This window comes from Lissotriton helveticus, chromosome 5_1, assembly GCF_964261635.1.
Source record: "Lissotriton helveticus chromosome 5_1, aLisHel1.1, whole genome shotgun sequence".
NCBI lineage: Eukaryota > Metazoa > Chordata > Amphibia > Caudata > Salamandridae > Lissotriton > Lissotriton helveticus.
The window spans coordinates 1,947,165,350-1,947,192,966 of record NC_136065.1 but is presented as its reverse complement, the minus strand read 5'-3'; the positions used below and the strand labels follow the sequence as shown (position 1 = coordinate 1,947,192,966).

The following is a 27,617-nucleotide window of genomic DNA, read 5'->3' as shown; positions in this document are numbered from 1 at the left end:
ACACAGCAGCCCTGATCCTCTTCGACCTCCTAGCGTTCTTAGCAGCGTTCAATACCGTATCCCACCACACCCTCATCAAGATACTCCACCACATCGGGATCCAGGGAGATGCCCTCAGATGAATCACTTCCTTCCTCACAGGACGTACCCAGAGAATCCACCTACCACCCTTCACCTCAGAACCGAAGAGCATCATCTGCGGCGTCCCTCAAGGTTCATCCCTCAGCCCCACCCTGTTCAATACTTACATGACGCTCCTGGCTAACTTTGTCAGAACCCATGGTCTCAACATCATATCCTATGCAAACAACACCCAGCTCATTCTCTCACTCTCAGAAAACCTCACCACCACTAGGAGAAACTTCCACAACTGCATGATCAGTGTCGCCGACTGGGTGAAGACTAACTGTCTGAAACTCACCACGAACAAGACGAAAGTACTGGTTTTCAGGAACAACATCTCACCATGTGTGACTGTAGGTTTGCTTAAATAAACCGGCTGGAAATCATAAACTTCCAATGTATTGTTTTTTTTTTGTGGATATGTTTACAAAAATGAAACCTGAAATATCACTTCTTATCGTCTTCTTTTCAGGGCCCGGGCAGCAAGCCCACCATGGATGAAGCACGCCCCTCGGATGGAAGAGGAAAGCCACAAGTAAGTGTTTGTTTCTAGTTTAGGTCTCGGTATAAGATGAATGGGCTTGTGAGGAAAAATAACACCTGATATTTAGTGGTCCTGTCCCACCACCATGTGTGTTTTATTCTTCTTGTAATACCGTTTACTTAACCTAGTTATGCCTCACTAGGTTCAGACAAAACACACAATATCTCAGTAAAGTTAGATAACTGAAGTGGGTAAAAGAATTATAAATCAATGTGGAAAGGATCACTGGTCCTGCATAACCAAGGTCTGCAGGTGGATCGGTAGGTGTCTCCCAAATAAAAGACCCTCATACACGTGTTTTTTCAGAGTCGTGTAGCGGTATATGATGTGTCCCCGCTTCTTGTAACACGTGTCCGTGCGTAATCCTTGGGTCAGTTTTTGTTTGCACCCTCCGCCAGGAGGTTGTACCATTGGTTAAAACAGTAGTGATGGTGAATAAGTGAAATAGTGCTATAAAGGTGTTCTAAAATACCCGAACAGCCAGAGGTTCAACTTTAATATTTCTGGATTCGGGTAGAAGGTTAAGGCGTGTCGCTATGGAATTATTTAGGAATTCTAGCGCACTAAACTTGTGAGGTTAAAAGTGGTCGACATGTTTCAGCCTTATCTGCCTGTTGGTCAGTCGGCTTTCCTCAGGACCATAAAGTGATTAAGTGAAAAAAAGGAAAAGGTACATTTGTAACCTGATTCGTTTTGTGGTAGTAGGTCACATTGTACCTGTAATAAGAGAGAAGGGAGATAGTGCAACCACATTTGTAGCGAATAAGTGGGAAAAGACACTTCAGCAATGTACAATGACATAGAGACACAGTTGAGAATTATGAAGCATATTATTAAAAAAACATATAATTAAAAGCGAGTTGTGCAATACTAGACTCAGAGTCACATTCATATTAAGCGTCAACTTACTCATTCTCAAAATTCTATGCAGAATATTGTGATGTATAAATCCCAAAGTCGTATTTAGGCGTCATGAAATCATTTCTTTACAGTGCCCTGATATTAAAAGCGCTATTTACTTTAAGGCGCAATTTCATTGTTACATTACCATGACGTCAAAGGCGCTAATCAATTTTACTGTGTCATCACGATTATCTTAGACATTGGTATAACGATGTAATACCTGTTCGAGTATAGACTCTTACTATTATTTCAAAGTACATGCATTCATTATTAGACGGTACCAAGCACTCGTTCTACATGTATTCTGAAAATCGAACATGTGCATACTGCCGCTATAGTATCTTTAAATGCGCACTCAGGAAAGCCTATTCAGAAAGAGATTCTATTCGAAAAGTAGGCACTTCTAACAAAAGTCTAAAACTAAGCAAAACTCAGTACAGAGCAGGGTCTTCACATGCGCTTATGCGTAACTGGACCTTATGGAATGTACCTCTACATTATGTAAGACTTGTCTCCTCGGGAACCACGGCAGTTAGGGGGAGGCTTCACTGTTTTGGAGTGAGGAAAAAAGGAGTTTAGTAAAGGGGTTTTAATACTTGCGGTTTACTCCATAACGAAAAGGACAATGCTCCTCGATACCTCTAGCCTTCAAACACCCGTCTAGCAGCTTGTGCTGTCTCTGCCCTTGGTGACCCGGAATCAATCGCCAGTGTGTAACCTGTCTTCTTTTATTGCATAGTGATGGAAACGGAAGAGTTACTCGAGTGTTTGTACTTATTAGTTGTACTAAATTGTTATACCTAATTTTCAGATGAGAATTGTAATCATTGCTAGCTTGGAAATAGATGACAAATGGAGTTTATGAGAAGGTACTCTTTAGGCGCTCATTCTGAATTTTCTCATAGTTAAAGAACGTTAGAAAATTCGTAATTCAGGCAAAATATCAATTATTTGTTAAGACATAACCACGGAACGGCATCATTCAGGCCCTCACTGTCTGTCTTAAGTCTGTGCACCCAACGTTGCTCTTTTTCAAATAAAATTTTAGCTGCATTCCTGTCCACAGTTTCGAGGGTTTTCAGGAATGAACCACTTTAGGTAATTCACAGAGTGCCCAGATTCTTTGTAGTGAGTTGACATTTTTGTGGTTGTTTTTTTACAGTTCACATTGCTGCGGTGTTCGCAAAGTCTTTGTTTTGCTTTACGACAGGTCATGCCAATATATCTCATTTGACACGGGCAAGTTATCATGTAAATGACATGGCTTGTGTTGCAGTTCGTATGTCTTTTTAATTTCCAATTGAAGTTGGGAAGCAGCTGTAATTCCTTTGTGGGTTTTGTAGTGTCACAAACTGTGCAGTTTCCACATGGGTAATGGCCTGTTACTGGACTGTTATTCCACAGTCCAGGTGTGTCTTTCTTTTTCTTAGGTGGGGGTCTCGTGTGCACCAGCAAGTCCTTGAGGTTGCGGCTTCTCTTGTTGGCAAACATCGGTTTAGGCCAATTCAGATTGTGAGATGTTACTATTCTCCAGTTTCTGTTGATTATTTTCTTCACTTGGTTGGTGACTGGGCTATAAGTAGTTACGCATGTGATCCTATCTTCCTTCAATTTAGCACACGTCTCTAGGAGTGTTTCTCTTGGTTGGTTGCGTGCACGTTTCTTGCATGTGTTGATCACCTTCTTTGGATATTGACGAACCAGTAGTTTGTCACATAGGTCATTCGCTTGACTTTTGTAGTCAGTAATTGAGCTGCAATTTCTCCTCAAGCGAAGGAATTGGCTGTACGGGAGATTTTCCCGTAAGGGTCTTGGATGAAAGCTTTGAAAAGATAGCAGGCTATTCTTGGCCGTCGGTTTAAAGAAAGTACGGGTGTGCAAAGTATTGTCTTTAGAAAAGATGGTAATGTCTAAAAAATCTAAAGTACTTTCATTAGCAGTGTATGTAAATTTCAAGCATTCATCTTGGGTATTAAGCCAGCGATGAAAGTCCGTCAAGGTTTCCTTATCGCCCTTCCAAATTAAAAAGATATCATCTATATATCTCTTCCAAAAGAGAATATGATGAAGAAAGGGATTGTTCTCATTCTGAACGAAGGTGCGTTCAAAGGTGCCAACGTACAACCCCGCCACACTTGGGGCAAATGTACTGCCCATTGATACTCCACGGCGTTGAAGGAAGAGGGTGTCTTTGTACTTGAAGAAATTTTCCATTAGAGCTAATCTACAGCACTCCAAAACAAAATGTCTGGGGGTTTTATTTGGCCAGTCAATGTTAAAGAGAATTGTTTCAAGAGTGTCTAGTGTTTTTTGTTGTGGCAAACTAGTGTAGAGACTCTCTACATCTAAGCCCACTAAGAGCATTGTTCCTTCCGAGTACTCAAAGTTTTGTAACATGTTTAGGAGGTCTCTTGTGTCCTTCAGATAGGTGGGTGTCTTTTGGACCAGTGGTCTTAAATATTGGTCTGCAAATTCTGACAGTGGTTCCAAAATTGAATTGATTCCGGACACAATTGGTCTCCCTGGTGGTGGCATTTTGCCTTTATGCGTTTTTGGTAAGGAGTAGAAGTATGGTGTTACTGGTGTTTTTACTTCCAGATATTCTGCCTCCTTTTTGGACACCCAATTATTGGCTTCCGCTTCTTCCACCATCATGGATATTGTTCTTTGTAGACGGGCAGTTGGGTCTATTATTAGAACCTCATAAAATGTTGTATCTGCAAGGAGGTCCATACACTGTTTGTCATATCCAGCTGTTGTTAATAAGACTACTCCTCCCCCTTTGTCCGCCGGTTTGATTACGATTTCTCTATCGTTCTTGAGTTCAGTGAGAGCCAGTTGTTCCGCCTTGGTGATATTTTGAAAAGGTTTCTGTGGTTGATTATGCAATAGGTCAACTTCCTTCATAATTGCCTGTTCAAAGGTGCATATTTCAATTGGGACCTGTGAGTTGAGGGGGCAGAATGTCGATTTATTCCTCAGTGTTGTATCTCCTTCTTGTGTCAATTGTTGGTTGTCTTTAAAAAAAGCTTTCAGTTTCAGGGTACGGCAAAAGGCTGCGAGCTCGCACTTTGTTTTGAAGATGTCAGTTCTTGGAGTGGGGACATACCCAAGTCCTTTATTCAGGACGCTGAGTTGATCCTTAGTTAGGATTCTGTCAGTCAAGTTGACGACGAGGTTGTTGCGCCCGATCCCGTCTTGGCATTCGTTACACTCCTGGTTTCGACTTGTCTTGTGTGGTCGGACCAGGTTATCCCTTTTTGTCGGGACGGGCGGTTGAACTGGCCATTCCTTAAAAAAGGATGTCCTTGTTGGTAGTTAATGGCCCCCTTGCTGCATTTGATGGTTCATGGGTACTTCAAAATAAGGATTAGGCCATCCTTGGAATTGTGGGTTAAAAGGGAGGAAAGGCATATTCGGGCCTCCATTTTGAAAGTATGGTGGTCTCCAGAAGTTATTCTGTCCTCTCCTATTCCCCCTCCTATTGTGGTAGTTTCCTCTCCCACGCTTTGTGGAATCATCCCCACTTTGGTCTGAACTGTCATTTGAGGATATGCTATTTGAATCATTGTTGGATGAATTGTCATTAGGTTTGTAATCCTTACTGCTATATGGATGTATGCGTTCTAGTGAGAACCTTTTTAGTTCTTTGGCTAGTTTTTGCAGTTTCGTTTGTGTAAGGTATTCTTGACTATCTTTCATTTCTTTATTGATTTCTTCCAGTCTGGTCTTGTAGATGGTTATATTTACCGTATTGTTCAGTTTGGTTTCAAGGATTTCTATTTTTACCATCAATTCTTCTGTTAGTCTGGTGGCAGTTTTTATTATTAGTAACAAGTAGTCTCTGGTGCACTTCCATGAGATGGACGACCAATCTTTCCGGAAGGCTAGATCTTTGAGGAATATCCGGGGGGCATTAGTCACCCACAGTCCTCTTGGTGCCGCATTGACCCGAAGGTACTCGGTCATTATAATGCCGTGCACAGCCGTTCTGACTTGTTCCTTTTTCATTTCACTCAACTCGTCCCATTCTTCGGTAGAAGAAAGAGTTTGAGAAAGGTCGCCTTCCATGAGTAGTGGTGGTCTGGCAAGTATTGTTTCTATTTCTTCACTAGTATAACTGAGTCCAAAACTCCCAGCCATGATCAATTATCACAGGGGCTGTTGTTCAGAGGACTCGTGTTTTTGATTTCTTAAACTCCCACAGCTGCACGCTGCTTTTCACGTATCATCAATTGGTGGAGGGAGAGAGAGTAGAGATCCTTTCAATCTCCTTTTAATAATTATAAATCAATGTGGAAAGGATCACTGGTCCTGCATAACCAAGGTCTGCAGGTGGATCGGTAGGTGTCTCCCAAATAAAAGACCCTCATACACGTGTTTTTTCAGAGTCGTGTAGCGGTATATGATGTGTCCCCGCTTCTTGTAACACGTGTCCGTGCGTAATCCTTGGGTCAGTTTTTGTTTGCACCCTCCGCCAGGAGGTTGTACCATTGGTTAAAACAGTAGTGATGGTGAATAAGTGAAATAGTGCTATAAAGGTGTTCTAAAATACCCGGACAGCTAGAGGTTCAACTTTAATATTTCTGGATTCGGGTAGAAGGTTAAGGCGTGTCGCTATGGAATTATTTAGGAATTCTAGCGCACTAAACTTGTGAGGTTAAAAGTGGTCGACATGTTTCAGAAGAAGATTAAATTGAAATCATGCACATGCAATCACTTTTAATAACTCCTAATTATAATATATTATAATGATAATTATTACTCTTTCAAATGAAAGCACTGAGGGTTTCTTACAGTTGACTTCTCTATATCTACAGCCCTCACACTCTTGCCCTGTGCCATTTCCCAAACCTTACCTTTCCCCAATATACACCCACGTACCTCAGCTGGTCACGCTCATCGAGGAACGTGGTGGGGCTGCTCACAGTAGTGGTGGCTCCCTTTATTCTCTTGTCTACTTTAAAGACTTTCTGCTTGCTGGAATTTTCTGGAAAAGAGCGCCTTGCATCCCTCTGTATATCCATCGCTCACTGCTGTAATCGAGTTTGCCACTTCTTGTCGTAGGGCTGTTCCGTAGTCACCGCAATATTAAAGGGACAGGTGTCCCAGGTAGCCTGCAAAGAAAAGAAAAACATGTCTCATGATGTGTGAGCAGAGGGGAAGGGCCAGGATATTGAACCACCCACACCCTTGTTCCCATCAAACCATGGATTGACACCTGGTGGCCAGCCAAACTCAGACCCACACCTAGACGGAAGGAGCACCATCAAAGGCACCCTCGCCTACAGACCGCCACGCCCGCTCCCCAGCTTCGGTCCCCATCCCGGACTTCATCGCCCGATCGCCATCGACTTCAAGTACTACAACTTCCTAGATGTATCTCAACTTCCACATTGATGACCCCAGCAACACCAACACAACCGACCTCCTGGAAAACTTGAGGAACATCGGCCTCAAGTAACTTGTTACCGACCCTACCCACATTGCAGGACACACCTGCAACCCCATTTTCACATCCAGCGACAAGTACAACCACATCTCACAGCTCAACTGGCCCGCCCACACAGCATCTACTTCACCATCTCAGGACCTACCAACCCTGGAACCACGCCCCCCAGCTACAAGTGCAGAAACTGCAAAAAGATATCAGAAGACCAGTGGAACAACGCTCTCAGCCCCCACTGCCTAGAAACAATGACCAACCTAGAACAGGCTGCGAAGAACTTCTCCTAGTTGATCACAGAATGTACCAACACTATTGCCCCTGCCAAGCCAGCTAAATCCAAAGGACTTGCCATAAGAGCCACCTGGTTCACCATGGAGCTGAGATCCACCAAATACTACTGCTGGCAATTTGAAAGGAAGTGGCACCCCAGCAAAGAAACAGAAGACCATACCAACCTCAAGACCGCACTCAACACGTACCACTGCCTAATGAAAAAAACAAAGAAGAACGCCCTAGCAGACCACATAGAAGCTAGCACAAACTACAGCAAGGAGCTTTTTGTCATTTTGAAGAAGCTCTCCAACTCCACAGCCCCAAAAACAACAACTCCCCCTCCCAAGGATTGTGTGACACCCTGGCAGACTTCTTCCATGACAAGATCTCAGTCATCTACAAAAACCTCAAACCCCAACCCACCACCACCGACAGCATCAGCCTGCTCACACCCCCGAACACCTTCTCACCCATCGGGACCCTCTCACAACTAAAGCGACAATCTCCATCATGAACTCTGTGCACTTTGGAGCACCCATGGACATCTGCCCCACCACATTTTCAAGCTCAAAAGCAAGAAGATTGACGAGGAGCTCAAGAAAGTCTACCTCTATCACCTCAGCCTCCTTTCCTTGAGGACTGAAAAACATGTCAAAGTGTGGCCCCTTGTGAAGAAACCATCCACCGAAGAACTACTGGCCCATCTCCCTGCTCCCCTTTCCAGTGACTTTTCTTGCGAAGGCCATCAACCAGCAACTCACTGAACACCTGAAAAACAGCAACCTCCTGGACCCATCTCAATACAGATTCCCAGCCAACAACAGCACCGAGACTGCCCTGATTGCAGCCACTGATGACATCCGTGCCCTCCTGGATCCCGGCGAAATGACAGCCCTCAGCCACCTGGACCTGTCAGTAGCCTTCAACACTGTCTCCCATCACATCCTGATAAACAGACTCCACCACCTCCAAATTCAGGCAGACGCCTTGAAATGGATCGCCTTATACCTCACCAAGAACCCAAAGTATCCATTTCCCACTATTCACCTCAGAACCCAAGAAGATCATATGTGGTGTCCCTCAAGGTCCCTCCCTCAGCCCCACACTTTTCAACATGTACATGACGGCCCGAGCCAACACCGTCAGGTCACACAAACTCAATATCATCACCTATGCCAACTGCACCCAGCTCATCCACTTGCTTTTAGAGGACGCCCTCCACCACAAGAGCCAACTTCCACAGATGTATGATGAACGTCACTGACTGGATGAAGGACTTTTTGAAGGACAGCTGTCTCAAGCTCAACTCAGAAAAGGTGGAAGTGCTCATCTTTGGGAACAACACGTTGATATGGAACGGCGCATGGTGGCCAGCCGAACTCAGCCCATCCCCCGCCTCAACAGACCACGCCCGCAACCTCAGCATCATCTTTGACTGTAAGCTATCTATGAAGAAACAGGTAAACTCAGTCTTATCTGCCTGCTTCCATGCCCTATGCATGCTCTGCAAGATCTTCAGGTGACTCCCAGTCAACACCAGAAGAACCGTCATGCAGGCCCTTGTCACCAGCAGGCCGGACTACGGAAACATACTCTACATAGGAATCACTGCACACCTTCAGAAGAGACTACAGACAATACAAAACTCTGCGGCAAGACTCATCCTCAACCTCCCCAGATGGACTCACATTACACCGCAGCTCAAGAAGCAACACTGGCTACCAATCTAGAAAAGATGCCAGTTCAAGATACTGACCCACGCTTACAAAGCCCTGCACAATGAAGGACTAGCATACATCAAAAAACGCGTGTCCTTTCACCAACCTACCACACACCTATGATTCTCCTTCCTCTTCCTCGCAAACATCCCCCCCGGATCCGGCAAAGTAACAGCGGAGAACGCTCCTTCTCTCACTAGTTGTTAAAGCGGCCTTCCCCTATACCTCAGAACCGCCATTTCGCTTCAGGAATACAAGAAAGGAATCAAGACCTGGCTGTACAAATAAACAGAGCACCACAAACGAGCTAGAGGCTCCAGCGCCTTGAGACCATCACAGGTGATTTGCCATGCTTTATAAATCCTGATGTATTTATTGATCGCCCAACAGACCATGCCACGCAATCTTGGCATCATCCTGGATAGCAAACTCACCCTGAAACACCAGATCAACGTGGTCTCCCCTGCCAGCTTCCATACCCTCCCCATGCTCTGAAAGGTCTTCAGATGTCTCCCGTCAACACCAGGAAAACCATCACTTAAGCCCTAGTTACTAGCTGGTTGGACTACAGCAAAGCGTTCTACGCAGAAATCACAACCCAACTCTTGAAGAGATTCCGAACTGTGCTGCCAGACTCATCCTTGACCTCCCCAAATGGACCCACATCAGGAACCTCTACTGGCTCCTTATTCAGAAAAGATGCCAATTTAAGATACTGATACATGCTTACAAGGCCCTCCATGACCATTGACCTGCATTAGTCTACCAACATCTGTACTTTCACCAACCCTCCAGACACCTGCGCTCCAACTCCCACGCCCTTGCACGCACTCCCCGCATCTGCCGAAGTTACAGTGGAGGATTCTCCTTCTCCTACCTTGCTGACAAGTTCTGGAATGAGCTGCCCCTCCACCTCCAAACAGCGTCCTCACTCCAGGAATTCAAAGAGGGACTCAACCCAGATTCTCGACTGAGCCCAGGAAGAATCTAGCGCCTGAATACCCTTACGGGTGATTAGTTGTGCTCTGCAAATACTGATTGATTGATTGATGTAATACTTTTCACCATCTAAAACTATTGAGAAATTACTGAGAGTTCTGTACCAAGCATTCATTTCATTCTTGGTGTGTGGATTCACTAAGAGCATGGGAGTAGCACTAAAACCTTGTGTGTTATTCTTGTCCAAGTTTTGTTCATCAACAGTATTGCGTAGCAGCACTGAAGCCTTTCGAGTTACTTTTACTTCTCAGTTCCAGAAATATATATGTCCAGTGGTTCAGCATAACAGCCCTGTGGTGCAATGCATATACTCCAGAAATTATGGAACATGAACAACTTGTTAACCTTGTACATAAGTAGTAGAACACACATTGAAGATTAGCTGAAAAAAGTAGTCGCTATGTAGCCCTTCAAGTGCTGAATAATTACAAATCCATGTTTTAGTTCGGTCGAGTGAGTTGGAATGACACAACAGTACGCAGAGTGTTAAAGAGAATTTCAGAATTGTATTACCTCTTTTGGTGTGATTGAAGTAGTTTACTTATAAATTAATCTTTCTTTAGAGGGTAATCAGATTATAACAAACTTCTTTGCTCCTTTACTTTAGGTTGGTGATGAGTGGTGGAAGATGCTCAAGGTGTCCTTACCAGAGAATTTCCTCAAAGAGAGCATATGTGAGTGACCAAAATAATGATAATAAGTAAAATAAAAAACTTAACAATCCTGTCTTGTTCTGTCCATTATTCTTAGCTATAATAGTTTCTTGGGCTTGTGTCTGGATAGATCCGTACAAATATTTCTGCTTCCGCTGTGAAGTTTATACAAGTCCCTATTTCCGCATAGACTGTAATGTATGGTTTCATATCAAGAAAGAGGAGGAATTAACATCACAAAGTGGATTTATACCGAAGAGATTCATAACTCTCTCCTGTAATATAGCCTTATTTGGTAGACCTTAGCCATATGCCTCATGAGGTTTTTAGTTTTTGTTTTAAACAGAGGTATATATGCCCATGTTAATTCGTTTGGCTGGTGTTGAATAAAAGGACACGAAAGATAACAAACTACTTACTTTCATGTCTTAATTACAATTAGGGCTTTCCATCATTAAAATTACTTGGAAAATTTGCATTCTGCAAATCTGTAATTCGTATTCTGCAGCACGCTCCCAGGAGGGAAGAGCCCCAAAAGGCGCTTCCTCGGGCGCTGCAAAACATTCCTTTCTTACTGCTGAACTCAACTTCCCTTCAAGGTCTTCTTGTATTGTGAGTCAATAAACTTCAGCTCCTTTGTTATGAACAGGTGAGGTGCAGGGCCCTGGTTAGAGTGGGGTCCAGGTCAGCAGCCCTGGCCGGAGCCCCTTATGCCAGTAGTGTGTGCATGTACTTGCCTCTCTAAGTACATGTCCATATCAAATGCATTCTGAAACCAGGGTTGATATTACCTCCTGGTTTAACCCAGTGACTTGATCTCGCAGCTACTTTTGCATAGATCGTTTAGCGTTTACCTGTCATCAATGGCCAAAGCACTGAGGAAAACAAAATTACTACTAATGCATATTCTTTTCTTCTAACGTACACATTTTTAGGCACTTTTTTAATGAATGTTTGGTCTTTTTTGAGAGCCTGATTGGATTTTTTCAGCCTCTCAATGACTCTGTGATGGGTATTCTAAGAGCGCTCATTGGCAGTTAACAATTCTGCAGACAATAGCAATTTCGCACCTCTTCCCCCAAGCAGCAAAGTCTAGTGCAGGGGCGACAGTGATAGAACCCCCTTCTTGATCATCCCACACTCCAAAAGTTAAATTGCCTCCATCATGTACAAGGTTTTGAGCTCTAACACACCACCCTACACAGCAGACAAGAGCAGGTTCTGTGGTGGTGGCTGCCCTACACTCAGCCGTGGGATCTCCAACACACCACCCTAACTAGCAGACAAGAGCAGGGTCTGTGGTGGCAACTGCCCTACATACAGCAGTGGGACCTCCAACACACCACCCTACCTAGCAGAGAAGAACAAGGTCTTCGGTGGCGACTGCATTACATGCAGCCGTGGGACCGCCAACACACCAACCTAGCTAGCAGAGAAGAACAAGGTCTTCGGTGGCGACTGCATTACATGCAGCTGTGGGACTGCCAACACACCAACCTACCTAGCAGACAAGAGCATGGGCTTTGGTGGTGACTGCACTACATGCACTACATGCAAGATACATACATGAGAGGATGTGGTGGCCTAATGGCTAGAACGATCAGTCTTTATCCCGAGCAGAAACATTAATGTCCAAGAGTTCATAAGCGTAGAGTTGTTGGAAATCGTCTTCTTTAATTCCAAGTATTCACTATGTATTTCATGAAAATCAAATCCAGTAGTACATCGTTACAGTTTAGTTGGCACAATGGTTAATGCAATCGCAGCCAGATGATAGATGTAGCCAACACGTATTTTGTCATTGGGTCATCACAAACCATACGGTTGTGCGCAGAATTTAGCCCAGTCGCACTCATCATTTAAGTAAAGGCTAGATTGGTCGACCTCGTAGCTGGGACCCGGGTTCAAGTCTCAGCAGGGACGCTCAACATCCTGTGATTCTGGGTAAATCACTTAACCTTTCAGTGCGTAATAAAAATGAATTTGTCCATATGTAATGCAACTGGTGCTCATGTAAAGCGCTTTGATACCTTCTGGTCTAGTTTGCGCTATATAAAACTCCAACAAAACAAAAAAAAGTGGGACCTCCAACACTCCACCCTACCTAGCAGACAAGAGCAGGGTCTACATCCAGCAGTGAGATCGCAGACTTGAAACAATGAAATATAAAGGATATGACTAGATTAAAAGCCTCCTCTAACTAAGTACCAATGATCTATTATTCTATCACAACACATATCCAACTCCCACCATCACTTGTCTGCTTCAGGAAGAAGCTGAAGATCCTCCCTTCCAATCAACCACCTCTTCAAGAAGAAACTATTTCGAAGGACATGAAGGTCAACAAAAAAAACCTCTTATTTGCAATCAAGTCTTGTTGTCCATGTCTTTGTGCTACCTTCTGTTGCAAATGGTTCCACTACTTTATTGCTAGGTTGGTGCTATTTCAATACTATACACACAGACAAATATACAGGGTGTTTTCACCCCGTCAATTGCTCTGCACCGGGTTCCAGAGCATTGACCGTACACACTTCCCGCCTTCATAGCGACCTATGCACCATCGCCAGACCCTGGACATCTTCATCCTGTCCTCGAGTTAGTTTCCTTCTAAACCAAATGACTGCATTGCACTATTCTTGGAAGGCTTTTTAGAAAGAAAACGTTTTAAATAGGACTGGACTCCTTGAGTAGGCATTGTGGACTCTTGTCTATTTCTGTATCTCATCCTCTGCACAGGGTCCTCTCAAGGATTTTTGAGACCCCAAACTAGGCACATGTCAACTGTTTTTCAGTGACTCCATTTTTGAAAGTTCATTTGACATCATGGGGGCTTGAATTAATAGAAAATGGATAGAAAATAAAATTCATAATTGCTCAGAACAGAGTTCCCCAAAATATGTCTTTCCCAGGCCCCCAAAAAATCCTTACGCTGATACTGACTGTAGATAGTTCGCGAATCGTGGATGGTGTGTATAGATCACGCCGGGCTGTGTTCTGCCAGGGAGAATGAGACAAACTCCATCACCGCACGAAACGCAAGAGAGCATCTCATTTCCCTGGTTCTCCTGGCTCGCAGATTTGAGCATTTTGCAACCCAGTTTTGCTCGTTAAATGGATTGAAAGAAAAGTGGATTTAAAAAAGGGCACATTTAGCTCATTTTGTGATTTCGCAATTTTGTTCCCCTACGACTATCAAGCATCCTCTGTAGGTTTTAGTGTGTCCTTCCGCTCCAACTGAAGAACAACCAGATACATAAAAGGATTATTACCATGCTGCAAATTTACTCTGTTCTCCTTCATCCCGCTTGATGATCACCAGAGGGAAAGGGGAATAGCATCTCGAGCGCAAACATTTACAGTATGCCATTCATGTTTTGCATTAGCTTCCGACTGATTTTATGGGATGATGAAACCTTTTTATCTTAATTCTGTTTACCCAGGGATGATGGTGGTGTGTGTGCACAGTGGTGATCTCATGCCCTACAAAGATATTGCAACACATGCAAATAATGTTATTTCTTCTACAGGTTTACTTGCTATCTCAAAAAGCCTCCACAAAATTCCTAAAAACACGTGTATGAAAAATGACTTTAGCTAAATACTTCTGATTTTCAACTATCCTTTTTCTTTCAAATGCTTCTCTGTCTTTCCTTCACATCCTCTGCATGCCCCCTCACCCTGGGAACAGCCTACTCTAAGTCACATGCATATCTGCCTTAATCCCTATTATTGCATCTCTGCAAACTGCCCACATCTTATATCAAAGATCACAACATCTCCTTTAAAAGTCATACTCCTGCAAACTAACAATATCTACTTTGTAACTTATCTATTAATACAGCCTACCAATATCTGAATTCACCTATCCTCTCTCTCACTAGAGATCACAGCTAACTATCATTAATTTAATCTACCATTTACAAACTGGACAAAATGCATGGCACAGTTTCCTCAAGAGTGCTAGACAAACCCCACCCCCACAAAAAAAACAAATAACTCTGGTTTTCTGGAGCAGTGTGCTGCCTGGCATAAATTGCAACAATAACTCTTCAGGGGTAGTAAGTGCTATATAAATGCAATTGCAATACAATACAATAGATAACCCACACTAATACCATAACACTCTGTGGTTGTGTAGTTGATTATACAAACAGCATAAAAATGTCCATATATTACTTGACACTGTCACATTCTCACAAGACAAAACTGCTCCGGTTCATGTCCCTCACCCAGTTGCGTACCAGTTCATAGCAATAAACCACCCATCTCCAACTGAACAGTCCTCTCTGTGTGCGACGGATGAAATACAAACCAGAAGTCAGAAGGTCAAGTCAAGTCAGAATTTATATAGCGCACTACATACCCATAGGGTCTCAAGGCGCTTGAGGAAGGGGGGGGAGCATTACTTATCGAATATCCATGTTTTAAGTTGTTTTCTGAAGGCTAGGTGATTTTGAGTAAGGCGGAGGTGGGTGGGAAGGGAATTCCAGGTCTTGGCCGCTAAGTAGGAGAAGGATCTTCCTCCCATGGTGGCTTTGTGGATGCGCGGAACAGCGGCGAGGGCTTGGTTGGACGAACGCAGCTGGCGGGTGGGGGTGTAAAAGGAAAGGCGTGTGTTGAGACAATCGGGTTCAAGTTCGTATAGGGCTTTGTGTGCGTGGGTGAGGAGACGGAACGTTATTCTCTTGTTGACGGGGAGCCAGTGAAGATCTTTCAGGTGAGCGGAAATATGGTCTGTGCGGGGGATATCTAGTATGAGTCTGGCTGAAGCATTTTGGATGCGTTGGAGTTTTTTCTGTAGTTTCGCGGTGGAACCGGCGTAAAGGGTGTTTCCGTAGTCCAGACGGCTTGTGAACAGTGCGTGGGTGACCGTTTTTCTTGTTTCGGTGGGGATCCAGTGAAATGTTTTTTTGAGCATGCGTAGGATGTTGAAGCATGAAGATGAGACGGCGTTGACTTGTCTGGTCATCGAGAGTGAGGAGTCCAGGATGATGCCCAGGTTCCGTGCGTGGTCCGTCGGTATGGGGGCATTTCCAAGGGCCGTTGGCCACCAAGAGTCGTCCCAGGCGGAAGGGGATGAGCCTAAGATGAGGACTTCCGTTTTGTCCGAGTTCAGTTTCAGACGGCTGTGCTTCATCCACTCGGCTACTTCTTTCATCCCTTCGTGTAGGTTGGTTTTGGCGGTGGTTGGGTCTTTGGTGAGTGAGAGGATCAGCTGAGTGTCATCAGCGTAGGAGATGATGTTGAGGTTGTGTTGACGTACGATGGTTGCGAGGGGGCTCATGTAGACGTTGAAGAGGGTGGGGCTGAGTGATGATCCTTGCGGGACTCCGCAGATGACTTCGGTGGCGTCTGACTTAAAAGGGGGGAGGCACCATGATGAACTGCTCCAGGTCATGTCCATCACCCAGAAGTGTACCAGTTCATAGCAATAAACCACCCATCACCAACTGAATAGGGATGGAATAACTAAACAATCTGCCATGTGCTGCTGTTCAAATGGAGGACTTTCATTCAGTCCACCATTGCGGGTCCCACCTACCTACATACTGTGACTGGGTTCTGCATCTCACAATGACAATCAGATATGGGATGATAGAAACAAAAGTCCATCCCAGCAGATTTCTGACCTGTGCTTCCTCCAACCTATGCCTACTCAGGACCATAAACCAATGATGTAGACGATTGTTGTTAAAAAATATGATGTGACTCTTATCATATGTTCAGTCACTTAAAATATGATAAGAGTCACATCATAATTTTTTAACAACAATTGTCTACATCATGGTATATGTACCATCCATTTCCCTTGTATCCTTTTCCCAGCCCTGAGGAAGTCGCGGAAAGATTGTTCCACATGCAACGAAACACGTGTCGGCTGGTTTGCTTGACAATTAAAGACTGAACATTTTCTAACTCTACAAGAGATCATTTCCGTATTTGTTGGCTGGCATATTGTACTATATGTGTTTACACTAACACGCTGTTACACCTAATCTATGTGTGCCTAGGTATATGCTTGAATTTCGTATTGTGAGGGCAGTTGTGGCGGATTGGCTGTGGCCCAGCACTGGGGTAATGGAGTGCACCTGGGCTGGCTGGTGGGGGCAGATGGTGGGGTATGGGGTCTTCTTGCCCCGGGGGTGAGTACTGCATAGCGGTTTCCCTCAACTCTTTTCATTGCCTTTCTAGGTGTCAGGCACATTTCATCCAAGCAGGGTCTGGGCAATTTGGAGTCCCCGGTCTTCCTGCTACATTGAGTTCCATTACCGCCAGAGGGGGCTTTGTGTTATGTGGTCGTCCTTTCACTTCTGTATCTCCAGCGCCTTATTTTTCCCCTTGATCGGTTTCTGGCACGTGATGCACGAGGTTGTCTCCCACGCCTTGGGCCATTGGTTTTCCCTTTTCGTCCTGCGTGGCTTTCTAAATGGCCTGGCATGGCAGCTGTGCTTGGGTGGCTGACAGCTCGTGGGTTGAGCTGGATGTGCCCCAGGAGCAGCCGCGGCCCATGCAGGTAAGAGCAGTGGGGGCGGGTGGGGGGGTTTCGACAGACGATGACGAGGGAGAATTAAATAAATAATTCATTTTCCCTCATCAACGTCTGCTGAAATCCCCCCTCCACCCGGCCTCACTGCCCCACCGCTCTTACCTGCATGGGCCGTGGCTGCCCTGGTGTGCCTGGTGGCTGGAGTAGCGGATTGCCTCTTGCCCTGCGCTGAGGTTGTGGAGTGCGCCTGGGATGGCTGGTGGGGTTAGACTATGTCATATGGAGTATGCCTGACCCGGGGGAGAGTACCATGTAGCGTTTTTTCTCTCCTCTTTTCGTTGCTTTTCTGGGTACCTGGGCCATTTTGGAGTCCCCAGCTTCCCTACTGCGGGGCCGTTTGGTGCCAATGGGGCTATGTGTTGTGGGTCATCCTTTCGCATCTGCCTCTCCGGCACCTATATTTCTCCACTGTTGCTGACTGGACCATGTTGCGCTATTTGTTTCCCATGCATTTGGGGCCTGTTTTTTCCCCAGTGTTGTGCCTCCTATATGTTCTTCCGTGGTACTGGTGGCCGGTTGGGTCGTTGCCAGTTGCCCGGCACTATGGCTAGTGGTGCATGCCTGGACTGGCTGTTGGGGGTTCTGATGTCGCAGCAGGGGTGGTCTCCTGTCTGCCAGCCCTGGGAGGAGTTCCACGTGGTGATTTTCTTCTGCGTTCTTGGTTTTCTTGTGCGCATGTGGGCCCTCAGTGTGTTCTAATTCCCCTGTGCGGTACCTCATCCCTGGCCTTGCTTGCTTGCAGCGGCCCTTGGGTGGCTGGCGTATCGAGGGCTGAATGGGGGATACCCCTCGTGGGTCTGGTTGCCGGTGGTCCAGTTTTGACTGTTGACTTGTTGGGCTGGCTGTTGGGGCCATTTTTTATGGCAGACGGGGCTGTCTGGAATCTGCCAGCGCTGGAGGTGAGTGCAGCGTGGTGGTTGCCTCCGTTTTTTGGTTGATTTTGTAGGGATTTGGTTCACGCTTGTGGGCTGTATTTATTCCCTTTCACCATGCTGTGCCTCTACTCTGGCCTTGAATTGCGGATGGCCTAAGGTGGCTGGCGGCTCAGGGGGCTGTGCTTGGGATGCCCTAGGATGCCCGGTTACCGGTGGCCGGGTTTTTGCTTTTGCCCTGGTGCTCCGGTTTGGGGGGTGCCCCGGGATTGGCAGGTGGGGCTGTTTATTTGGCAGGCGGTGCTGTTGGGAGTCTGCCGGTCCCGGGGTGTGTCCCGCTTGATGTTTTTTCACTCTTCTTTTCTGCGTTGTGCTGCTTTGGGTCCAGTCCTGTGGGGTTTGGTCGGACTTGGTGTCCCTGGTTTCCATTGCACGGACCTCTCTTTTTCATTGCCGGGTTTCCATTTGATGTGTTTCTGCTGTTGCAGCGGTTCTTCCAGTCTGTTGTGCGCCTTGGCTTCTGCCTCTGTTTATTGTGGCCTCGCTGTACCTCTTCTGGTATGACCTTGTTCTATGCCGGTTGGGTTGGTGATGTGTTCTGTGCCCGTTTCTCCTGGTTGGGTGCTTCCTGGTTCGTGGCCGCTTGCCTCTGGATGGGGTCCAGTTCTGGCTGTTAGGGCCTTCGAGGTCACCTTTTGGGTGTCTGTGGCCCTTTCTGGCTTCTCTTCCTGGTGCCTTGCTTGTGTGTGGATCTTCCGGGCCCCCTGGTGGTCCGGCTGTCCTGTGCCTGGCATGGCCTAGGGTCCAGGTTGGCCTTCCTGCCCTGTCCTTGGCCTCTACTCTGCGCCTGCCTTCCCCGAGTGTGAGCCCGGCTGTGGCGTTGGTGTGCCTGTGTGGGCGGCTTGGCTTCCACTGTGGCTTGCTGGATGCTTTTTGTCGCCTCTTTGGCCTGGTTGTGGCGGGTTCCGGCAGCTTTCTCTCTGCCTTTGCTTGTTAGAGGGTTTCTGGCTTGTGTTCTGGGGTCCACAGTGGCCTGTTCCCTGGCTTGTGTTCTTGGAGTCTGGCTCATCTCCGGTGACCAGTAGTTGGTCTTCTCCGAAGGTGTTGTCTTTTTTTCCCCTGCTTTTTGTTGGCCCCCCGGGTTTGTGATTGGGGGTCGTCTTTGGTGTGTGTTGTTTGGGGCATGGTTTTCCCTGTTGTGCCTGGTTAGTCTTTGGGTTCGAATGCACACTTAATAGAAGCTACCCTGAAAAATTGGTCATTGACATAATTTTACCATATCCTTATAAAGCACTAAGACAGTAAAGTGCTGGACATCTAAAAAAATGTAAAGGACTGTCCTCACACATCACCAGGTGTCATTCTTCAGCAATGGCAATCCTCGCTCTCCAAAAACCACATTTGATAGAGAGCGGGCCTACACCTGAAGAGAGGGAGGCAGCTCTAATAATCTAAGTGGCCAATTTTTCAGACTAGCTTCTACTGTGTATGCATTCGATAGGTTTGGAGGCCAGCTCACCCTGAAAACCTCATGGCCTCTAGTTCCCTCCCATGGATAACCCCAAGATTTTGTCTGTATATATGGTCTTTGGGTTCCCCAGGTCTCTGTGGCCTTGGAGTTTTGCCTCGCCCTGCTTTTGGTTCTCTGTGCTTGGATTTTCTTGGGGGGGGCCCTATTGTTGGACTCGTTCCTGTTGGGGTGTGGCGGCTCGCTGGGATCTAGCTTCTGGCTCTCCCCCTGCCTTTTCCTGTTCGGTTAGGGGTGTGTTTCTGGCTACCTAGTCCTTCTGGTTGGTCTTCCGGCTGCTGGTGTTAGGGTGCTTGTTGACCTACTGCCTTCTAGTAATGGCGGGCCTTTCTTGGGAGGGGTTCTGGGGTTGTGTCCCCTGCGTTCTTTGTGAGTGCCTCGGTCTTGGCCTGTCCCTGTGCCCAGGCTCCTTCTCCTGGTTTGGGTGCTTGGCAGTCATCCTATGTTGGTGCTGGTGGTTTGTGCTGGATGTTCCTGCCCTGGGTCCTGGTCCTTCTCTGGGGGTTTTCAGAGGCTGTGTCCTCTGGGCTCTCTGCAGGTGGGGTCTTGGGTTAGGGGGTCATGGTCGCTGCCTTCTCCCTTCTTGGTTTGTTTTGTGTGTGCCTGCTCTTGGTTGGTCTTCTGGGTCTGTGCCTTGGCCCTGTTGGCTGGCCATGTTCTCTTTTTTCTGGACTGGTCTGCTGTGGGATTCCCCGGTGGTGTTGGGGTTGGTCCTGTAGTAGGCTGTGTCACCCATTGTCTCGTGGTTAGGGCTGGGCCTGTTGGGTCATTCCTTGCTTCCCCTCGGCTCTCTTGTGGGGTTCGTTGTGGGTCTTTTCTTATGTCTGCTTGGAATCCCTCTCTGCCAGTTCTTCTGCTGGGTCCATGGGGCTGCTTGGTGTTACTGGACTTGGCGGCCTTTGGCCCAGCGGGAGCCCGACCGAGCTTTTCATGCCTGTGGGCTGCTTCTGCTGCTCTGGTCCTCCGTGTGCTGATTGTTTCTGGTGGATTGGTTGCTTCAGACCCTCTGGGGCTTCGCCTTTGGTCTTGGGGTCTCTGTGGTTTGCCTCTTTTCCAGATATGGCTTGTTTGCCTGTGCCTTGTCGCCTTCGGGGCTGGCTCCCTTCCACTTGGCAGTTTTGGTGTTGGTGTTGGTAGGGTAGTGCATGGGTGCCCTGCTTGTCCTTTTTTTCTGTGGTTGGCTGCCTCTTTGGTGCCGTTGGTGACTTCTGCTACAGGGGTACTGGTTCGTCTGGTCCTTGGTTGTGTCCTTGTTAGCCTGGCCCTGGTTTGCTGATGTGTTTGGTTGCCATGGGTCTTCTCCAGTGTGTGGCCTCTTTGCTGTCCTCTGGTGCTTCCTTGGCGGGACCTCCTCCTCTGTTATTGGTTCGGGGGTGTTCCAGGGTGGGTTGGCTTCCCTCTGGGTTGGCAACTTTCTTTGTTCACCTTAGTCGTCTCCTGCATGTTCTGGGCGGTTGTTGTTGGGTTGGGAGCGTTGCAGGCTGTGTGCTCCTGCTTTGTGTTTTCCTGTGGTTCTCCCATTTGCTTTGCTCGGGATGCTGCTTTTCGGTGTGGGGTCCTGGGTGTCCTTGGGAGTTTGGAAGGCCGGGCATCTGGATTTGGTATGCTCCATAAGTAAGGAATGGGAATAGGACTGGAGGGACCTGGGGACAATATCCTATTACTTAGTGGTAATCTTTATTACTTCTGGTCCTGTTGCCCTTGTTCCATTCCTAACGCCCCTCTCTGCCTCCGCGATGCCCGACCTTCCTGTTGGCGACTTGGTAGCTTTGGCAGAATGCTGAGTAGGTACTGGTTATGTACTCCCAGTGGAGGGGTGGGTTGGGATGGTATGGGTCCCAGCATTCCCCTGTTCTTTTTTTCTGTCAGGGAGATGGTCTTTTCCATAAGTAAGGAATGGGACAAGGACTAATGAAGATTACCGGTAAGTGTAGGAAGCTGGCTCTGTATATATAATACCAAAGGAAGTTATAGTAGCACAGAGTCTAGGGAGTCCCCAAAAGTATAGCAGAGGCTAAATTAGGTAAGTACTAACAGCTCTCACTGTGGTAGTGTGGGTGAGCAGTTAGGCTTATCCAGCGGGCGTGTTAAGGATTTGTTTTATTCATTCAATCAAGACTGAACGCACACACTCAGAGACTGAATCCAGAACAATTGGGTACATACAAAAAAGGTATACTTGTGCTTTATTTCCAGAACCAAGCAGGACTTGATACGACTAAGTAAAATATACTTTAAATCATAGAATATTTCAAGAAGTGCAATTGGGAATGGATTTGCAATAGTTGCAGGTTTTTATTGGTTGAAAAAGCAGTTTAAATTACACAGTAAGTACTTTTGCAATACTTTAGATTTCTTTTGGATTACATCAACTACTCGCAGTGGTATGCCTAGATACCACACCGGGGATCTCACAATACAAGACGTTTTAGGCTTAGCAGTTTAGTTACTTTTTCTTTCATACAAAGTCAGTTCAACACAGAACATTTTTGGAACAAAAACCCATAACATTGGTTCCTATGGGAGAAAAATGGTTATCGGTTTCACAGGTAAGTAAACATCTTACGAGTGGGAGTTTTGGGGGTTAGGACCAAGGTTCCCCAAGGCCTAGGTAGGCACTCAAGTTGCACCACCAGCGGCACTGGGGAGGCTGGACGCAGAGTGCAGGGGCCCAAAGTTAGCCAATGGGGCTAACAGGCACTGCTTATGAGTAGGACACTTTGCTGGGTAAGCAAACCTCCTGGGGTAGAGCTCAGCACTTTAGGGGCCAACAATCAGCACAGGAGCTGCGCCACCAGTGGCCCAGGGAGGCCGGGTGCAGTGTGCCAAGGCAACGTCGGGGGCCCTATGGATTTCAATGAGGATCTCTGGTTCAGTAAAGATGCTGCAGGCTCGGGTAGGCGGGTAGGGAGGCTTTCTGTAGGCAACCAGCAGTGAGGGGAGTAAGTTGGGATCTTGGGGCATGTCTGGAAACCGTCAGTACGTCCACCCAAGGGCGTCAGGAGCAGGGGTGTCTTTTGGCATCGGGTTCTTCTTAGCAGCTCCGGTCAAGGTCAGGGGACTCCTTAGGTTGAGGCTGCAGGCATCGGCTGGAAGCTTAAGGGATGTCAGAGATCACCATATCCAAAGTCAGGATCGCTAGGGAGAGCACCTTGTAGTGTTGGGCCACTCAAACTTGGGCCGTGGGCGTCAGGTGCAGAACAATGCAAAATGACAGAGGCACCTGGATCCAGATTCTGTAAGTGAGTCTTGATTGAGCAAATCCAGTGCTCGCAGGGAACAAAGTCTTAAGGAGGGATTCAGGGCAGATCTTCCAGGCTGTGGGGGCTGTTGGCTGCTGGACAGCCGGGGGTTTAGCTGTAGTCAGGTCAGAGTCGGAACAGGCTGATAGGGCTGGGGGCCAAAGCAGTTGGTGTCCTCTGCTTCCTGGGTCAGCACTGCTCTTCAGTCTTTCTTTTTTCTTCCTCAAATCAGAGGAGGCAAGGTTCAGGGTCACCCCTAAATAGTACAACTTAGGGGCATTTAAAGGGGTTGCAGGTCAGGACCAATGGGTCCCTTCCTTGGGGTGAGTACACCCCCTAATATGCCACCCTCCAGTGGGAGGGGGCATGAGCCTCTTCCAAATTGGCTGGGTCTCATCATCTTTAAGATGGAGGGGACCTCGTCTCCCCCACCTGAATGGTGGGGCTGGCAAAGGTGGGCACATCTCTCCTCCTAGCTCGGTTTCCCTGCTGATTCCCCTGCCCAAAGTGGGGGCCTGAACTGGTGGGAGCCAGTTGCTGGGACAGCAAAAGGCATGGACAGTCAATAAAGGCCGCAGGCCTTTGAAGCTTCTTCTTCGTGGACTCAGCCCATCCTGGGGGGAGGAGGCCTGACACCTGTGTTCAGGATGGGCCTTGTTTCTGGAGACTCAGAGAGCGGAGGCTGTCTTCCCAGGAGTCCAGAAACCTGTCTGGTGGTGGCAAATGGCAGGTAGCCGTTCATGAACCACACCAGGGCTGGTCGTTTTTCAGGGGGCATCTCTAAGATGCCTTCTGGGTGCATTCTACATTCAATACCACACTGGCATCAGTGTGGATTTAATGTGCTGAGAGGTTTGCTATCAAACTTCCCAGGTTTTAGAAAAGTCATTATGGAGCTGTGGAGTTCGTAATGACCAACGCCCAGACCATATACCTTTTATGACGTTACTACATTTACAATGTCTAAGAATGGACTTAGACAATGTAGAGGTACAGGGCTCATGCCACTGTACCCTCACTTGAGGGCTAGTGCACCCGGCTAGTGGGGTGACTTACCTAGGCCCCAGGCAGTGGGTTGCAGGCATGGCACACAGGGATGTTTACCATTTCGACTCTTCACTTTTCTCTGCACCAAAACACCCAGCCTGGGATGACAGTGTGTGGGTGTCAAGGTACAGTGCCTCTGAGGGTGGCAAAATAGGTGCTGCAGCCTTTAGAGGCCTTCCCTGGTCACAGTGCCCTTCTTACCCATGATACCTGTTTACAAGGGTCTTACCTGTGGCCAGAGATGTGCCAATTGTGGGTAAAAAGGTACAGTGATTGGCAGGGACCAGTCAAGTCACATCAGATGTCAGGAAAAAAGGGGGTGTAACCATGCAAAAAGGGGCCCCAACCTACAGTAAGTAATAGGGCATTAATCACTTAGGCAAAGATTGCTCTGTTTACTAAGATGGGAATTGAACTGGAAATGTATAATTTCTCAAAATTGTATTTTAATAACATTATTTAACTTTCATTTCATGTGTGCTAAAAGAAATCAGGAATCATATTTTCTCATTCATTAAAGCAACCCGGCTTTCTACTGGAACTATTTTAGAGTTTTATGGTGCATCAAGAGAGATTTATAACTTGTTGAAAGGATCTCTTGTAAAATTCCCATTAGTGTCTTGCGTTTGTTTCCGTATAAATTGTAGCTATCCCTGCTTCTCAGCATACATTAAATTCTCGTTGTCAAGCACAGACTTCCGTCCACGTGCTTTTTATACATCTTTTAAAGGTGTCTGTGTGTCAGGGATGACAGTGTCATGTGTAGATATGGTCATGACATATATTATGGAGAGAGGGGGCAGTGTTAGGGTAATTATGAGGCCCTTGATCTAAATGTATTTGCCACTGAATGTTTTCCTTTAAGGTTTTCTTTCCTTGGTTTCCATAATCCCCAGCAAGTCTTCTTGAGCTTTTATACTCAGCACTGGGTAGGGTCAGTGTCTTGGAGTTTTCTTTCCTATTTCCACATATTGTTCTGTTTGGTTTTTTTCATCTATTGGCACTTCCCTAGGGAGGCTTTAAGCCCAGTGGGATTTACCCCCTTGCATCCAGATGGCCCCAAAACAAAGGCCTGATTTAAAGGGCTACTAGGCCTTCTTTTCTTCACGTATCATTCAAGGCGGGAGCCACCTGGAGCCTAACACCTAGACACTAGTGCAATGGAAGGAACTAAAGGTGCACAGCTTATTATCGCTTCACATGTACTTCAGAGAAACTATTGGAGCCAGATTTTTAACTTTGTTCAACCCTCTGTGTAATATATGTGCTTGCACTGTAAGAATGCAAGATGTATCTGTCTGCATAGGTAATTATACAAATATTGATTTGAATGGCACGTACTATTTTTTTATATCACTACTCATCCCAGTTTAGGGTTTAGAGCACTTTACATCACACACAAAGGCACTGTTATTCATACAAGTACATAAATCAATGTACAGGAAATGTTTCATAAGACAATAAGGGTCATAAGGTGTAGGAATCACATATTCCATACTTACAGACATCATATGTTAAGAGTTAATAATGGGTAGGAGAAACACAAAGTCAGGACATAAAACATAATGCAGGGTTTGAGGTTGTCTGTACTAACAAGACTATATTATTTCCCAAAGGAACCTTCCTTTGCAATCTTAGAATAACAACAGATTGAGAATAAACAATATGGCTCTAAACCCATGACTTACAGTTTGCATGCAGCAACTTGAAGCTGGTAAATAGCTTGATGTGCTATATTAAAAAGCTTGCAACTTATAAAATGGAAAGTACAAAATTATATCAGTATTAACCCCTTCCATGCTGATGACGGCCGGGAGCCGTCATGGCACACAGTGCTCGTGTGCTGATGACGGCTCCCGGCCGTCATGACCGCACCCGCATTCGGAATGTGCCGCACAGGCGCAGAATCGCGGCCACGCCCAAGTGGTTAAAAGCAGTAGTACACTTACCTATCTAAATAAAATACAAATATGTAATCTGCATGTAACACGATGTGCTTTGCAGGAGGCACATTAAGTCTTTATGCTATTTTATGAGTGAAAACTGTGAATGGGCAAAACACAGAGCTCACGTAGAACTGTGTTAACTACTAGAGTTATTTTACTGCTAATATAATCCCCTCAAAATTGCTGGTCACACAGGATGGCTATACAAATTATGGTATATCATGAGTATGGAGAGAATCCAAGCCACTCTAACGCACGCAGCAGACTCATTTAGTACCACCAGGCGTCCTCTATTGTCACTGTTAGCGTTGGAATTCAATGAAGTAACATGTCCTTAATACCTCCGCGCCTTCGGCTCACCGAAGCTCAGCCGGCAGTAGAGGCCAACTAATAGGTTGTATAAAATGGACCTTCCACGCAGTGACCTAACAAGGTATAGATCCAGCACACCGGTTCAGGGGTGGGGGGTTGGGAAACTGGAAGGGGGTCGTTGGGGTTTTTTATTCTTCTATATACTGTTTGTCTGGGTCAGACCCATACCCTACTCTGCCAGCTCTGGCCTCCGATCGCACTAAAGGATCACAGTGGGGCCCTTACGGGTATAATGTGGCCGGGCCGGATTGGGGGGAGGGGGAGACCAAGTTGACGAAATACGGGAATGCCCGTTGTATATAATGTGCCTTTTCATTAGCCTGAAAATCAATAAAACAAAGTTAACCATAAAATTGCTGGTCACACCATGAACTCTGCAGGAGGTGTCTTAACCCTGTAAGATGTTTTAAATTGCAACCTCTTTGTGACCAATAAAGTAATCTAGAACATATTTACTGTCTGTGATGATGCGCATTCGGGGGACGCCTCAGCTGAACACTTTCCCCATTATCTCTCTCCATCTCCCCTTCTATATTTACAGACCTTTCCAGAGGAGTACTGTTCCTTTAAGGCACTGGACTTCCCAAGTCAGGTGACGGAGTCACATGATCCCCACGGCTTCAAGACGGAAGACGCCAGAGGAGTTTGGCGTTTGATCGGACCGACCCACAGAGCCGTCGTGAGGAGACGCTAGTGAGGACCTTCGTTGTAACACCGTCGGACAGAGAAGGAAACCGCAGAGAGGAGCAGGAAGTCTCGTTGTCACGAGAGGAGCACCCCAACGCAGCAGTGACGGACGGGGAAACAGACGGGCAGCCAGACCCTACCTGGCAGCGCGGAGACTCCGGCCACGGCCCAGGAGGGTCGTGGCTAAACAAGGTACGGGGATGCTCCGGGTTTGCGTGGGGCCGCGCAATCGAGGGACCCAGGGGCGGGGGTGTAACGGGAGGTATAGACCCCAACTCCTACTCCACTTAGACTAAGTGCACGAAAATACACTGGTGACGGTAGAGGTGGCAACCCCCTACACCCCCCCGGCTTCCCGCGACACTTAATAGAAGGCGAAAACACCTTCCTTACGTTTTTTTTTCTCTGCATTTCATTCCCCTTTTCCCCACGGTCCTCTCCACCAACGAGTACCGAGACAGCAAGCCCTCCAGTCGCCGAAATAAGAACCAAACTCCAGACTACCACAAAATACAAAGGAGAAGAAGAAGCTGAACCAAACCACAAGTCCCAGAACTCTTTGCGCTGAGGACTGTTTACCCCAGAACCCTTATTTTTTTAGCACACTGTCAATTAACCCAAAACCCCTGTAAAGCATCTAGTTGTCCTGGTCTGCTTCCCCACCAGGCCACACTGTCTCTTATGTCTTTGTTGCCATTTTTTGCAGTAGAT

At 46.7% G+C, this 27,617-nt stretch overlaps 1 long non-coding RNA gene across 1 annotated transcript; it reads left to right on the top strand.

Moving 5' to 3' along the window:
* Nucleotides 1-595: 595 nt before the first annotated feature.
* On the top strand, nt 596-26,881 carry LOC144753905 (uncharacterized). The gene is made up of 3 exons (XR_013594593.1): nt 596-658; nt 10,617-10,683; nt 26,761-26,881. It is a non-coding gene; the product is annotated as an uncharacterized LOC144753905 (long non-coding RNA).
* Nucleotides 26,882-27,617: the final 736 nt, after the last annotated feature.